This window comes from Talpa europaea (assembly GCF_964194135.1).
Source record: "Talpa europaea genome assembly, chromosome: 11".
Classification (NCBI taxonomy): Eukaryota; Metazoa; Chordata; class Mammalia; order Eulipotyphla; family Talpidae; genus Talpa; species Talpa europaea.
Genome location: NC_140078.1, coordinates 4,200,951 through 4,216,999, shown reverse-complemented (window position 1 = coordinate 4,216,999; position 16,049 = coordinate 4,200,951). Strand labels below are relative to the sequence as shown.

The 16,049-nt window shown below is 44.8% G+C and overlaps 1 protein-coding gene across 2 annotated transcripts in view; it reads left to right on the top strand.

Moving 5' to 3' along the window:
- DOK5 (docking protein 5) overlaps window positions 1-16,049 on the top strand; it is a gene marked incomplete at both ends in the record, with an annotated part of 105,819 nt that overhangs the window by 36,761 nt on the left and 53,009 nt on the right. The window lies entirely within an intron of this gene.

Here is a 16,049-nt window from a genome sequence, read left to right as displayed (position 1 = left end):
GCTCAAGACACTGCTTGGCTGTAGATCGCAGGACTGCAAGTAGCACTTTCGGTTAAAACTCCAGGTATTGGCCCCTGGACGATTATATCAGCTTTCCGGCTCGCTTTCAGTCAGGGAAGTGGGGTTCATGATGACTTGCCCTCGTCCCCTGGAGGAAGCTGACTTGTTTTCTCGCTGCCCTTGCCTGTCCCTTCAGCTCCCCCTACCCATCCTTGGCTTGGATGCCTTTTGAGGCTGTGAGTTAAGAGTGGCAGCTCCTTTGCTGAGGACTCCACAAGTCTTGTCTTACTCAGTAGAATCAAGAGTGAGTCTATCCATGGTCTCTGAGCTCGCCCATGTCTGTGCTTCTGGCTCATTCTCTGCTCTTCCGTCTGTCATGGAGCACCACCCACCGAGATGGCAGCCTCTGCTGTGCCCCGGGCTGTGCGGCGTAGCCTGTCGGGGCCGCCGTCGTGCACGGCTGGTCTTCAAGTGTCCCATGACTGCAGTTATGGGGCAGCAGGCGGTGAATTCATCCTGGCCCCAGAAGTGAAGCTCTGAGACGCCCCCTGCGCGCCTGCTGGGTGCCAGCCGGGAAGGGTGCTGGGCTCAAGGCCGGCAGAGTGGGAGCGGGGTCCGCGATGGCTCAGCCCTGTCCTTCTCCCCGGGTCTGACTTCAGTGTCCTCCGATTTTGAGGTGGGGAGGGCCGGGGGGGCAGCAGTGTGTGGGCAAGGGGAGAAGATGGTGAAGGGACATCGGAGAGCAGCGGAGAGAAGTGGGCAGCAGTGAGCCAGGCGGGCCTGAGAGGGCAGCTGGGGGCAGGAGAGCCACCACACGGGGGGCTTTTCTTCCCTTTGTGCCCACGTAGTGGTCTGGCCACTTGCCACCAGAAGCAGGAGCCCTGGAAAGTGTCCTTGTTAGGATGCACTGAGGTATGCACGAGGCTTGGCCTTTGAACCCCTCGGGCTTCCAGAAACCCCCAACTCTGTTTTTTCTGACTGCATGCTTGTCTTCAGGGGCCTGCTTCGGGGAATCCCTGTTACCATAGAACAGCCAGAGCTTGCCCGGAGACCACCCCCACCCTGCCCTGTCCTGCTGTTACAGGGCAGCCCCGATATTGAACGGGGTGCCTGGCTGTGGGTCCTCACCCGCGCGCTTACAAGGGACTTATGAATACTCCACTGCAGGCACACACAAAAGGTTCATAAAAGGTTTATTTACAAGGGAAAGGGAAATAAGGAAAATGTACAACTCAGGGAGAAAATAGGGAAATAAAGTCTTTAATGCATCCTACCCGATCCGCCGACCTGGAAACCCAAAGGCTCTCTCAGAGCTGGCCGGACGCTGCGAGCTGGCGGGGAGCCAAAATGGGGGACCCCCCCCCAAAGCCCACGTGTCTGGCTTTATATCAACCTGGCTGCTTCACCCCACCCTCAGGTCCCAGCCACCTTCCCTTGGGTGGGGATGGGATTTGGAGTTCCCAGTGTCTTTGGCTTTGGCCTGGGGTGGGGGTGGAGTCCACAAAGCCTGTATGGAATTAGCTTTAGGACAGCCTTTTCCCCCTAACACTGTGACTTTGCTGCGGGGTAAGGTGCAGGGGCCACTTGCGTGTCCTCTACTGCCAGTCAGGGACGTGGACAGGAGCGAGGAATTCATGTGCTCAAGACCACAGCAGAAGGAGGGCCGGGTTACAATTCAACTTTCTCCGACTCTCAAAGCAATTGTACATCCATCCTTTCTGCGAGTTTTGATATTTTCTTCTCCTTTTATGTTTGTCAATAACTAATTTTTATTAAGCTAATTAACGTGCGCGTGAACGTCCAGCTGAAATTCATCTACGCCAGTCCGTCCTTGATTAAACATCAGACCTTGAAAAGACAAGGTAAAAAGCTGCATTTTCATTTCTTTGGTGCTTGGATGTGAGTTATTTTCAGCCAGAAAAACAATCATATCTTTGCTCAGAGAGTCAGAGAGGCCAGATAGAGGGAGGGGACCAGCGCCGAGGCCTCCTTCACCTGACTCAGAGTGTCAAAAACTAAGAGTGTCAAAAACTAAGACTTGTGCAAATTTTACAACCTGAAGTTATTATCATAATTCAGGCAGCCCTGTCGCCGTTCCTGCAGTGAGAGACATTGGCTAGAAGTTGTAGCCGGGCTTCTGAAAGCTTCCCATTTGGTGATTCCACTTGTTTTGAAGCTTTGCCTGCAGATTTGGGGCCAAACACGGAGAAACAAATGGCTTTTCTGTTTTAAATGCGTGCGCCTGAGTGTGTGGGTTTTTGCTTGACCGTTCCCGGTGGCCAGCTGGCTGCTTTCTCCTTTTCTGTTCTAAACCACTTGCCCTTGCTAAGTTGGACTCTTGAAAACTGGCAGCTTCCCCCGTGAAAGTTCACTTTTCTCTGTTCTCTGGCCCAGAGGCCTGCTGACAGCAAACCCAGAATTTTTTAACCATTTCCTGCGTTCCTCCATTTTAGGTCTGGCGAGGCCAGATTTCAGACTAGCCAGCCTGACCGCTTCCTTAGTGGATAGTGTTGGATGGAGACCAGCGGTGCCAAGGGCACTTTGGGGTGAGTGCTGCCCTTTCTCAGCAGCGTGCAGGGCAAGGCCGCGAAGCCCAGACAGCGCCAGTCTGGCTCCTGGATTCCTGGGCGTCTGCCTGGTGACCGGTCAGGAAAGAAACGGAGGCGGCGTGCACGTGTCTCCTCTGGCCCACGGCCGGCCGCTGGCGGTGCCGCCTGAGCAGTGAAGAGACGCAGAGACTGACATCTCAGGTGTTAACACCTGACATCTCAGGTGTTAAGAACCTAGAAATAATGAACCTAGAAATATTCATTTCTTTAGGATTCGAACTCCCTGGTGGCAGACCTGTGGTCTGTGATACGCCGAGTGAGGATTTGCAGATTTGCAGAATGAAGTCTGCTGGGCTGGACAAAGCAAACCTTCAAAACACACGTGCACACAGCTGTCCAGGTGCTGCTGGCCGGCTCGGGCAGGCGAGGAAATTCAACCATGTTTTCCAGACACGCTTGGAGTGACTCTGTCTTCCAGTAATGGACACACACACACACACACACACACACACACACACACAGAGCCGTGTCTGGGCTCCTGGAGAAAACACAGAGGCTGTTCCCGGAAAGCAGCCTCCACCCCCTTTCTTTGTGCACCCTGGCGGGGACGGCCAGTGAAACCTCTTGTTCAGAGGGAGAGATGTTTGCAGATCAGCGGCTTCCCACAAACAGGCCGTGTCTATGGGATAATGAGATTTAATTGATCGGGGGCCCGTACGCGTCAAGGTGCAGCGTCCTGGTCTTCTATTTCCCCGAGAAATGGTACCACACCGTGGCGCTTTCTGTGTAGGTCTGATAAGGTCCCTGGAATAATTGTTTGTCTTTCAACAGAAAGGGCAACCGAGAGACTTTCCGCCGTTCACATTTCTCTAGAAAGTTGCCAATCTGAGCAACTTGCCTGAAAACACAGACTTGGGGTTCGGAGGATGCCCGGGGAGTGCTTCACCTGGAAGGCCGCGGCTCTCGTTCCAGGACAAAATGCAGGATCTGTGGCTCCGAATTAGCTGTCTCTGGGAATGGAGGCTGGAAAAGATTTTGATTTGGTTTTGTTCTCTGATAATTAATGGCTATTTCAGGGTTTGATGCCTGGAGATGCAATTGAAGTGTATATTCCTGTGCTTAGAACTTCATGCAGGTTTTTTTTATTTCATTTTCCCCTACTTTTGTGTTTGCCTCCCTCCCTCTCTTCTGCCTGCCTGCTCTCCCGCTCTCCCCCGCTCCTCTGTACCACCCCTACCTAGCTGCCTCCCTCCCCACCCCCACCCCCATTTTTTCTGCAGCTTCTTTACATTTACAATTCCTGGTTCTTCCCAAGAAACAGCCCTTAGCTCTGTTCCTTCTTGGGACCTCGTGTTGTCATGGCAGCCGCAGCTAAATTCCAATCCAAGAGCAGACCTCGCTCTGCGGTGTTATTAGATGGTGTGTGCTCCCGTGCTCCCTGGGGGGGATGCGAACCCCCAGAGGACTTTTTGTTAGTTTCTCAGAATGGGAAGCTGGGAAACAAAAGTTGCTTCTCGAAGAACAAAATACAACTCAGTGCCTGGGAAGGTGGAACTGAGTAGAAATAGATCATTTTTGGTTTTCAGAAAAAGAGAGATTTGAAATAATAATTAAACTAAGTGGAAATAGTATACAGGGAGCAATCTGAAGCTTTACTCTCTACAGTGCACAGCGAGGCATCCATTAAGACAAATTAGGGTTGTGTATTTTGAAATGGGAAGATGTCTTTGATTTGTTTTCAAGTGGAAAGCAGCAAAATTGTGGAACATAACACGTGGTATGCTCCTCGTTACAAAAAGGAAAATTATGCACATTATACACAGATAAAAACATGGAATGATATGTATCTCTTAGAAAATTCTTTGGGCTATCTGCACTTATAATCTCAAAGTCAAAATGGCTTGATAAGAGTTTAGTTTTTTTTCATGGAAAAGAAGTCAAAGTTGGTATGATAGGTCCGTGGGCATTGGGAAGCAAGTGCCCTTTTTTTGCCATCTTAAAGTTTGGCATCCCACCTGAAGGCTACCTCATGGTCCAGCATGGATGCTGAAGCTCCACACATCGTGTCTTTCACAGGCCAGCAAAAGGAGGCTGGTCGGCCTCCCTGGTGGCGCAGCGGTTGAGCGCTGGGTTGCGAAGCTGCCCGCAGCCTCTGCAGAGCTGATTCGATCCCCGGCTGCTCCCCGGCCACCAGAGGAGGGTCCCACATGGCGCACAGACCTCTCCTGCCGCCCGCTGCTCCCCTCAGCAGTGTACTTCGGTCCTCCTGCCTGCTCTGCTCCCCCTCTGGCTCTGGTGAATCCTCTCACCCTCCCGTGCTTCTGACTGTACCCAGTGCTTGTATAAATAAATAAATAAATAATAATAATAATAATAATAAAAAAAATAATAAAAAAAGGAGGCTGGCCAAAGGGCAAAATAATTTTTCCCCCCAGAAGTCTTCCTATGTAGCCCCCACAAAACTACTGTTTTCTCCTTGCCTTTTATCTAGTTATCTGGTTTCACCAAAAAAATCTAGAAAATATACTTGCTCAGGTGGCACATTGTCCAGTGGGGCACCTGGGTGGAATTGCGGCAAGTGCATTTTCTTCTTTATACGCTTCTTCTGTATTGGTGGTGGTTTCAGACAAACATTGTTGACTTAAATAATAAACAAGAAATTTAATAAATGCAAAATTTAAAGATCTTAAAATATTAGGAGAGATGTGGTAACCCTTCAGTCCAAGATGAGGAGCCTAGAAATGCTAGCTCTCTGCCCCAGGCGATCTGTTCTTAATATACGATTCAGTATATTCCTAGGCTTATATCCTCATCACAACCCGTGTTCAGAACATTTTGATCACTCCATAAAGAAATCTCAGCCCTATTAGCAGTCACTCCTAACTTTCCTCTCCCCTCTGTACCTAGCAACCACTAATCTTTTTCCAGTTGCCATGGATTAGCTTCCCCCCACCACATTTATTATGATTGGGATCATACAGTATATGGGTATTTGTCTCTGATTTTTTTTTCACTTAGTACAATGTTTTCAAGGTTCATCCATGCTGTAGTATGTGTTGGTACTTTATTCTTTTTTATGAGCACATAATATTCCTTTGTGTGGATTGGACCTTCATCTTGTTTCTCTACTCATCAATGGATGGACAGTTGGGTTATTTCTTCTTTTGGACTATTGTGAATAAGGTAGCTATGAACATTTGCGTATTCGATTTTCGGTGGGCATGTTTTAGCTTCTTTTGGTTTTTTTCTCCTGTGTTTTTTCACCTAGCAGTGCTGCTTGGATGAGATGAGTTCATTTCTGTAGGCACAGAGAGACTTCCCTCTTCTTAACAACTGCATAGTCTTCCATTACATTTTTGTTATATTCAAGTCCCCTCATGATGGATATTATGGTTGTTTCCAAGCTTTTGCTATTACAAACAGTGCTACAGTGAGTGTTCTTGTGCAGCCTTTATTTTACACATATTAAGAGAATAAGGTAATCTAAATTCCTCCAAGTGGAATTGCTGGATCAAAGGATGTGCATATTTTGGGGAAAGATCTTGCCAAATTACCCTCCATGGGGGTTATCTGAACTGTGCTCCCATCTGTTATAAAGACCCCAAGGAAACATTTCTGCCTGGCCTTTGTATAAAGAATAGTTATAAGTTTCCTCAATAATTGGTTTGTTTTTTATCTTATAGAGAATGTGACTCATAACTCATCAAGATTGTATTCTGTTATTTCCTTAAGCCAAATTTGTGGTTCACCATTAACATGTAAATGAAATTGCATTGTGGGTTTTTATCTTATGGTCTCCATTTTTGCTCATCTCAAGGTATTGGGAAGTAGTCCCTGGACTTTTAAGTTCACATTAGATGAGTCTGGAGTCGACTTCAGTTCCATCTGGAGAGCCTCACAAGACTGAAACCACAATAGACCCTGATGTATTAGCCAGGGAAGCTTTTAGATTTTGAGAGCATTTGAGTAAAATTTACTGCAGATAGCACACATGAGGATACATTGATTTTTAGGGGGAATAGAGCTTTGCTTCATTTCCTAAGGAGCGAGGGTGAGCATACCATCGCTGACCTTGTAACACTCAGCAGCTTCTTACACAGCTGCATTTTTGGCCTTGAATGCAAAGAAGATGAAAGTCTCTTGCCTCCATCTAGTAATATTGGAGATAAAGTCTTGGGGGGGGGTGGGTTCCATTAATTTCTAGCTGGAAAAGCTCTCATCTTCTTCAAATCCTTTGCAAAAGCAAAGACATCTCCAGTAAAACTTTGAAGAGATAAGTTTGTAAGAAAACATAAGGAAAGACTGTATATGAGTGTTACTGGTTCTCCTGATTGGCCTTTTAATTCTTTAAGCATTTATTTATTTCTTCACTCCACCTGGAAGTGATTTTGTGTTGTGTCCACCAGGATGCAGTGATCGGAGAGGTATATAGCGGGCACTGCCCCTCATGGTCCTGACGGTGCAGACAGAGTTCCCTAACTACCTGATTACCCTTAAGTATCATTTGTGTGCGATGGATGGAGGACGAGGGCTCTGGGTGTCCATGAGGGCATCTCTGACAACTCCTTATTTACCACTTTGCTTCTTGACTCTTTACAGTGTATCAAGCACTGTGCTAGCGCTGTGGATAAATCAGTGGAGGTATAGACGCATATCCTCCACTCACAGAGGCTGCATTTGAGTCAGGTTGCCTATCATTTATTAAAGGCTTATTATGTGCAAGTCATAGTGATACTCTTGATGGCCCAGTAAATACTACCACAAGTATCCCATGAAGCACAGGGAGGCTAATGACTTGCTCCAGGCCACAGAGCATGTGCATTTTGGAACCAACATTTGTGCCTAATAGGTTGGCTCTTTGGGCTATGCCCCTGCCTTTTGTTGTCTGTGCCCCGCTTTATCTGGTCTGTGTGTGTGTGTTGGTTTGGGGGTGTCAGGAAAGATTTGAAGCCAGGTTGAAATGGGGAGATTATTCTACATGGAGATTTGACACCCAGATGTGAGGGAGAAGGTGGGGGTGGTTTCATCAAGGAAAGGGGTGTGGGCGGAAGCTGAGGGGGCCGTGCACAGCTGCGGGGGCACTGCTGCTGCTCACAGCCTTTGTGGAGTTTCGTCCCTGCTGCTTCCTCCTCACCGTGCTGCTGTTCCTTAAGTTTTCCAGATCTTAGCAATGAATTTTCTAGTCAAGCTCAGATTTGGCAAGATGCCAGCAGGTCCAGTGACCTGTGGTTTGAGTGGCATCTCCTCAGTCTCTGTCCAGACCCCTGGCCCAGCCCTCATGGTTGCTGCCCAACTTGGGAAATCCATCGAAGTTTTGAGTCTCTCGTCCTGGGACGATGAGCTTGTCTCTCCTGGTCGGGATCTGTGTCTCCTGATCCTACGCTTTTCTATCATAGCCTCAAAAACGTTAGCTCGGCTGCTGTTTGCTTTCCAGCCTAGCCTGGCAATTGCTTTGATTTTACTGCATTTTAAAACGCTTTCGGTTGACATTGCCTCATCTGGCCGACCTACCTTTGATCAAGGTGTCCTTTCAAATCCAGGATAAAGACTTTGCTTTTGAGTTGAACCTTTGTCAAAAGACTTTTTTTTCTTGGCCTCAATGCTGTTAATGTGGGGCTGGGTAACTTGTAATGGGGCATTTCAGGGTGTTGAGCAGTGACGCTGGCCTCTACTTGCTAGATGCTGCGGTATCTCCCTCCTTGTGAAAAGTAAATGTCTTTGGACGTTGTCAAATGTTCCCTGGCGGGCAAACTTGCTGCTGTGAACTCCTGACCTAACCTGTCCATGGCCCTTTGTCTTCGGGTGTAGATTGCTCTTACAGGTGGATGATGGCCAAAGGCCATTTCATAGCATTTTAACAATGTGTGTTTGAACCCTTTTTCTAACCTGTTCTACTTATGAATAGTAATACTAACATATACAATTAGGAAAATAATAGGTAAAGAATAAAATGATAACTAAACTTTTGTGGGTTCTTACTAAGTACTGGGCATCTAAAAAGCAAACCTGTGTGACATGTACTGTTATCAGATGAAAACATTGATGTCCAAGGGGGTAAGTTGTTTGCTCCAAGTCAGCCTGATCATATTTAATTAGCCTTGACTTGAAGCCAGGCTTCGTCGTTTTAGCTCTTAAGCTGCACTTTTCTTAATATTCATTTTGTGATATAAAGAGCAATATTTTTATTTTGATGGTTGTTTATAGTTTTGTTTATGACACTAGAGAAATGTCAGAATTAAAAGATGAAAACTATGTCTGGATTGATGTTTGTATCATAGAGGAAGTATGTCCTCCAAACACGGCAGCAAGCAGCAAGGCTGATGATGACCAGCAATTGTTTTATAACTCGTCTTTAATAAGCATTTTATGTCTGACTGTCCTGCTCATGACTCAGCAAGATGCCACTTTATTGTCATCCGGAAATTCCATCCCAAAGAATAAATTCAGAAAGAACAATGCCGGACTGATTGGACCACCAGTTGTTGACAATGGGTGGTCCTGAAGATGAGTTTTTTTTTCACACATTGGGGACTTGAACTCAAGGTCGAGATCATGGGAAGAGAAAGATCTGGTTGCTAAGTACTGAGTCCACGTGAATTGCCTACGATGTTAGCATGACACGCGATGTGTTCGTGTGCGCTTGGTCACGCTGCTGAAGTCTCCGCACCTCAGTTCTTTTCTCTGTAGAAGGGGACATGACTAGGTCTCAGCTCACACAGCTTAGGTGCCACTTCATGGAGAAAGCGCTTGTGGGATTCTTAGGCAACTTCTTGCATGTGCACAGCCCTCGTGAGCGGTGGGGATAGCGAGAGTGATGCTGTGCTATGTTCTGAACAGTATATGAGTTGACAGTGTTTAATCCCATCCATCCTTAAATAAAACAAACCAACCAAAGCCAAAACAACCCCCGTCCCCCGCACCAGCCTTGCAGGTACTGTCAGTTTCCCATCGCCTGACAAGATTGTTATTTGAAAATATGTTCCTTTGTTGTAAATTGTCCGCGAGAACCTGTGACTGTTTCCTCCGTGGCAATCTAAGTGTCCTTTTCTTAAATTCAGGGCTTCCAGTTTCTTAAAACATGACTATTATTCTTCACCCTTCTGCCCTTTACTGGCAACATCTGTTCCTTGTGTTGTGTTTTTTTGTACGAGTGCTTTCTCAACCGTGGAATTCATTTCTCTTCCATTCTTGGAAGACTGACATTCTAATTTTCTGTACCGGGCTCCCTTGCTGAATGCCTTTCACTCAGGGTTGCCCCAGTGATGTGGAGGTGTTGGGGACCGAGTCTTGCTGGAATGTTGCCTTTGGAAATCATTATAGTGACTCAACTTCAGAATAAGCATTTTGAATGAAAACTCCCTAATTTGGGATTTATTTTCTTTTTGCCACGGTTGATAGATGTCTCTCCAATTTGGGAGAGGTGTAATTACAGGAATGCATTTGCTTTTGTCTGTGGGGGACCTTAGAGCAAAACCCACTGACATTGAAAACATTGCTGTGACAAGTAGCCACCGAGCCTTTCTCATGCTTCAAAAGCAGCATTTGTGGAATGTGCTTTTTTAATGAAAAAGCTTGGTTATATAACTTATGCTTCATATAAAAAGAACACCTTTTAATATAATTTGAATGTTTGTCCTCTATGTATCTTGCACTTAAAAAGTATTTTGTTGCATAAAGATGCTGAGGTTGGTGTGGCGCCCATAGTCATCCTGCATAGCCCGCTGGACCCCTCCACACTCACCACCCACCCCCTTCTGCTCAACCCTAAGTCAGATTTCTAGACTTACTGGTTTGGTTGTGTCTGTTCCTCTGCTTTGTTTCTGTATATTCCACATCTGCGTGAAACCCCTGGTATTTGTCTTTCTCCTTCTGCCTTATTTCTCTTAGCATCCTCTCTTCAGTCCATCCATGTTGTTGCAAATGGCAAAAATTCATCTTTTTTTTTTTTAATATCTGAGCAGTATGCCATCATGTGGCTAGACCATGTCTTCCTGATCCTCTCATCTGCCGCTGGGCACTGAGGTTGTTTCCGTAAGTTGGCAGTTGTGAATAGCTCTGCAATCCATGGAGCAGTGTCAGTCTCCCTCTGCATTAAACCCTGGCCAACTTTGTACTGACCGGGGAAGAGTTTCTTCTATGAGGCGAGAATAACCTGGGCAGTTCACGGAAGGTTTTGATTTCATGAGAGCTGTTCAAAAGAGCGTATCACTTATTTGATTATTGCTAGAAACACATACTTACTGCAGGATGCATGTTTATAAGTGAAGGATACATAAATGAAGAAAGCAGCAAAATAAAGTGAAGAAGGTAGAGAGGAGCCAGTTCTTACAGGTTCTGGAATGTCCTTGGAAGACTGGTTTTTACCCTCAAGGCAACAGGCAGCCATAGAAATGCTTTAAGTGGTAGACTGATGTGGTCAGATTAGTGTTTTAAAGATCATTCCAGGCATACTGTAGGAAATGGAATGAAAAGTGGCAAGAATGAAAGCAGAGGAACTCTGAAATCCAGGAGATGGTGGTTTAGATTAGGATGGATTCCCCTACAAAGAAATATAGGTGTCCTGGGTGAAAGACGCAGAGCGTCGTGGCCAGTGGACCATTGAGGGTAATTTTCAAAACCAGGTAAAATTGTGACTCGGGACAGATGTATTGTGAACATGTGCTAAAGATGCTACTCAGCTCATCTGTTAACAAGGGGCTGAGGCTGAATACTACACCAGGTAGTACCCAGACGACCCCGCACTTGCTTATCTGTCCTTCGTAGTGAAGTGAGGGTTCCGATGGAGGCAAAACCAGCTTTATGATTCTGGAGGAGGAAAGTCACCTGAACCTCTTCTGAATGGGACAGAATTTGCATCTTTATGGACTAGCATATTTTGCACAGTGTAGAATTGTAAAATAGCTCCTGCAGACTCAAACACAAGTAGCCCAGAAGTGGTTTAGATGCACCTAGAAAATGCTTTCCCCTAAATTTCCAGTGTGCCTTTGTGTGTACGTGTTGTGTATAGGGGCATTGCGTGTGTGTTTTGCCTGTGGGTGTTGTGTTGTGTGTGTGTATGGTAAAGGGAATGGGGAATGATGAAATAAAACTTTTTGCTCATCTCGGATAAGCACCCAGGCCCTATTTATTGATGGATATATATGCTGGTATACAAGCAGATTAACAAGCAGGAATAAATCTACCTTTATACTTAATCACTTACTAATAGCATTTTCTATGGTATAACTAATATTTTACAACATTATTGTTAATGATGGCAATTTCCACCTTGCAGATATGCAATAATTAATGAACAGAGTCCTGGAACATTTAGAATGGTTCCAGTTTCTATATGGAAGAACCCTAAAGTTCCTAGTGTTTCCAGGTGAAAGGACAGGTATAATTCTGCCTCTAGAATGGTTGTGCTAATTTACTTCACCATCAACAAAGAATTGACATAGTTCATTTATTGTCTGTGGGTGCTTTTAGGTATTCTTAATCTTATTTACACAAATTTCATTTTATGATTAATGATCTTGTTTTTGCTGGTATTTTTCCTCTGCAGTGAATTTAAAATGAGCCTTGCTCCCACTGTATAACCTTCTCCAAATTAGCTTTTCTTTCCTTGCAAATGAAAGGTATATATAAATGATAGGCATTAGCTTATGTTGTTTACTCATTGGAAATATTTTTTTTTCCCCATAAAAGATTTAATTTTGAGCCAGCTCATTATTTTAGTAATTGGAGTTGGTAGCAGCATGAGCATTATGATTCAAAGATGTCAAAGAACTCCTTTTGTAAATCCTCTTCATCTATCACTTTCTGAAATTCCACCATGAAGAAGTCGTTTCTAGGACTAGAAAAATATAAACATCATGGCTTCGGATATAAATATAAAATATAAACCTGGCTTCAACCAGGTCAGATTTCTTCTAGTGTGGAAAGAGAATTTTGCAAACAATGACAGACAGGATGGCGGAGGCATCATCTCCTGGGTTGATTCCTGCCTGCTGCTTCTCCTTGGTTAAAGTCTCCTCCACTTCCAGATAGCATCTCTAGCGCCATATTGTGGCTGTTGGAGAACTGTTGGACTGTCGCATTTCATCAGCCTCAAAGTGGCAGAGGAGCCAACACATGGGGAGGCAGCTGGTTACTCTGGCCATGCATCATGGCCCAGGTGGAGAGCTGGCCTCTTAGAGAAGTCACTGGTCAGCCTACAGAGCCAACTACCCAGACCAGCAGGAAGTAATTTAGCCTGGATGTAGTTACCGCAGCCATAACTAAGTAAGAACAAGATGCTGAAGGTTATGTAGGCAAGGGAAGCCAGAAAAATCCGAGAATTTGCATGAGATACTTTCCGTGTTGCCAGCAGACTTAGTATGTTTGGGCCTGTGGACTTGTGTGAAGGATGCTGAGGACTGTGTCGCTGAAGGAGAGTGGGTGGGCGCCTTCTTAAAGCAAACACTTTTTGCAGACTGCTTGGATGCCTTGGGGTCCAGGACTCCAGGTGTGGAAATGCTCCATTAGAAACCATCTCTGTTGGGGAATGCTCGGCAGTAGGGAATTTAAAATCACAAATGCAAATGTTACACTGAAATAGGCTGTAAAGTAGCTGTCCAGATGAAAGAGCATATGGTTACAATTTAATGTCCCTTTCTAGATTATAAGTGCAAAATGCTACTCCATACAGAAGGCTTGACCCTCAGCAGAAGTCTGTGCCTCCTTAGGAGGCCAACCTTTCTGGGAAAATTCTGGGGAAATGGTTCAGAGCTGGTTCTCCTGAGTCAGACAAACTTGAGATTAGGAGATTGGCTCATTTCTAGAGTCCTGTCCCCTCGAGGAATGCTTAGTAAGGAACCTCCCTGCCACTGTAGCTCATTATTGTGAAGGATGATGACAGCACTGGCCTCAGGGAGGGGTGGGGGGAGACTCACTGAGGTCATGCCCAGGAAGGGCCTGGCATTCTGCAGGGCTCAGAGGACCAGCACAGCCAATGCCAGGGGTTAACACTTTAACATGAGGATGATTCTGCCATCAAATTCTCTAATAGTGTATTTACTGGGTTTCAACTAATGGGTTACCACCTCTGTCTGGTCGGTGATAGTTGGGTCAGTGGTCAGTGTCTTTTAAATAAAACAGAATTAGTTTTTAAAGAAAGTCAATTAAAAGAAAACTTAACTAAAATATTATAGATGATAAATGTGTTCAATAAAATGTAAAGGAGCAGGTTGAATGAATGAATTTTAAAAAATAAATGCACTAAACTATTAAACAAATGGGGTTATTCTCAAATTATCATCCTTTTAGCAATGTCAGTATTAATCCAGCTAGTCTGCACACGTTCCCCTGCTCACAGACCCTCCTGGTTCATTTCTTGTGAACAGTCCTGAGATATTTAGGATACGTGTTTAATCCTCTGGTATTAGCTGGTTCCTCTGGTGTTCCTAAGATGCAGACTGTGTGGCAGTTGGAATTGGGAGTTTACTTTAGCTCAGCAGACTGAAGTTTCACCTTCAATGTGTCTCATATCAAGACAGCATCCAGCACTGCCACTGGGTCCCACTTGCTGGAAACCACCCATCACAGAGGCCCCCATCATGATGCACTCCAACTTTGTTGGAGTTCCAAGTGGGAAACATCGTGTCATCTGAAGGTCTTTATGATTGTCCATGAATTGGTTTGCAAATGACAAACAAAATACCTGGGAAGGTGTTAAAGAGCAGATGTACCTGGCCTCCCCCCAAGAGGCTCTGGCTCTGTAGACCTTGGCTAATCTCTGGGAATCTGCATACATGACAATAGTCATGGGTGAGGCTGGACCAACTCTGAGAATCACATCGTATGCTGCGGGTAATCCCACAAATCACTCTCGACTTTGGCACTGTTGATGTTTGTACCATGTGCTTGTATGTTACAAACAGTCCCTTTGCATAAACCAGATTTGGTTTTCCTTATCTCCGGATGGACCAGCACATTTTAATCTATTCCCTGGTGACTTCCCAGCCAATCGCTGTAAGCCATGTGGGGTGTGAATTTTCATGATTGTATTTTTGCAGTTATTTGGTTATAATATTGCATTTTTGCCCTTACTACTTAGTAAAACAAAATAAAGACAAAAACTGAGAAATAAATTTCTTCTCCAGACTTGCTACAGATGGATCAGAGTAAAGATGGAAATCATCAGGTATGCTGAAATTGAGGAATCTTTCTTTAGCTTGCATTCAATAGCCTTTGAACAGAAGCTAGAAAAATACCAGTTTGATTGTGAAAATGAACATGTTTTATAATAAAGAAACTTGAGACGCTATCATTCAAGATTGGGTCTCAAAGGTGAAGCATAATTAGGAAATTCAGAATATCTTTCTTAATGAAAATAATTTTTTCCCACAGTGCACAGATTTCTTGTGCATCTCTGGCATGCTCAATTTCTGCACTCATATCAGGGACAGGAACAAAAGAAAAGGCTTTGCCAGTAATAGAATGCCAGTAAGAAGCCCATTTCTAAACCTTTTCTTTGAACAATCAGAGTGACAATCATCCCCACTGTAATTACAGTCCCCGGGTAGCGGTCAAGCTTTAAGGGAGTCTGTTGTCTCATCTGTTATTCAGACATAAGTGAGATGTCGGAAGACTTTTATTTGCCAGCCATACTGTTGGGAATGTTAATTCTCATGGTTGATTCTTCAGCCTGAAAGAATTTTGTGTTTGAGCTTTTACCAGTGGCTCTGCCCTTCTAGATGTTTCTTCGTTCAGTGGAGTACAGCCTCGGGTCTGCAAACACACGACGTGGGGTTGGAGCAGATTGGTTTGGCTGTCCTTTTAAGAGGTTGATTCAGTATCACTACATTTTTCCATAAATAATTGGAACAGTTTATTCTGAGGTAATTGTAGATTCTCATTCAGTTGTAAGAAATGCCACACAAAGGTCTTGTGCACTTTGTCCGGTTCCCTAGTGGCAACACAACAGTGTGAGGTCGTAAACATGACATTGGCATTAATACAGTGAGGACCCAGGGCAGTCCCATCACCCCTTATAGCACATCCTCCATTCTACTCCCCACCCCAGCCCCCGAAAACCACAAATCTGGCTTCCAGTTCTATCATTTTGTCATTTCAAGGATGCTATAAATGCAGCCATAGAATATGTTATTTTTGGAGTTGGTTTTATCGCCATTCTGCGTAATCTCTGGAGATTAATTCAAAGCATTGCAGTATCAATCATTCATTTGTTTTTATTGCTAAGTACTATTCTGTGATACACATGTGTCATCAACTGTTTGCTTATTCACACGGGGATCACCCATGGAAAGATATGGGTCTTGCTTCCAGTTTGTGCTGATACAAATAAAGCTGCAGTGAACACCGATGAAATTTTTTGGGCCATTTTATATTCTTATTGACAATGCATTAATCATCCTGTTTCTCTACGGAAATATAAATTTAAAAAAATAAAAATATCTCTTCTGTGTAAAGTAGACATTAATTCTCTGTACTCTTTTCTGCCATTTAACTGTTGTGCAC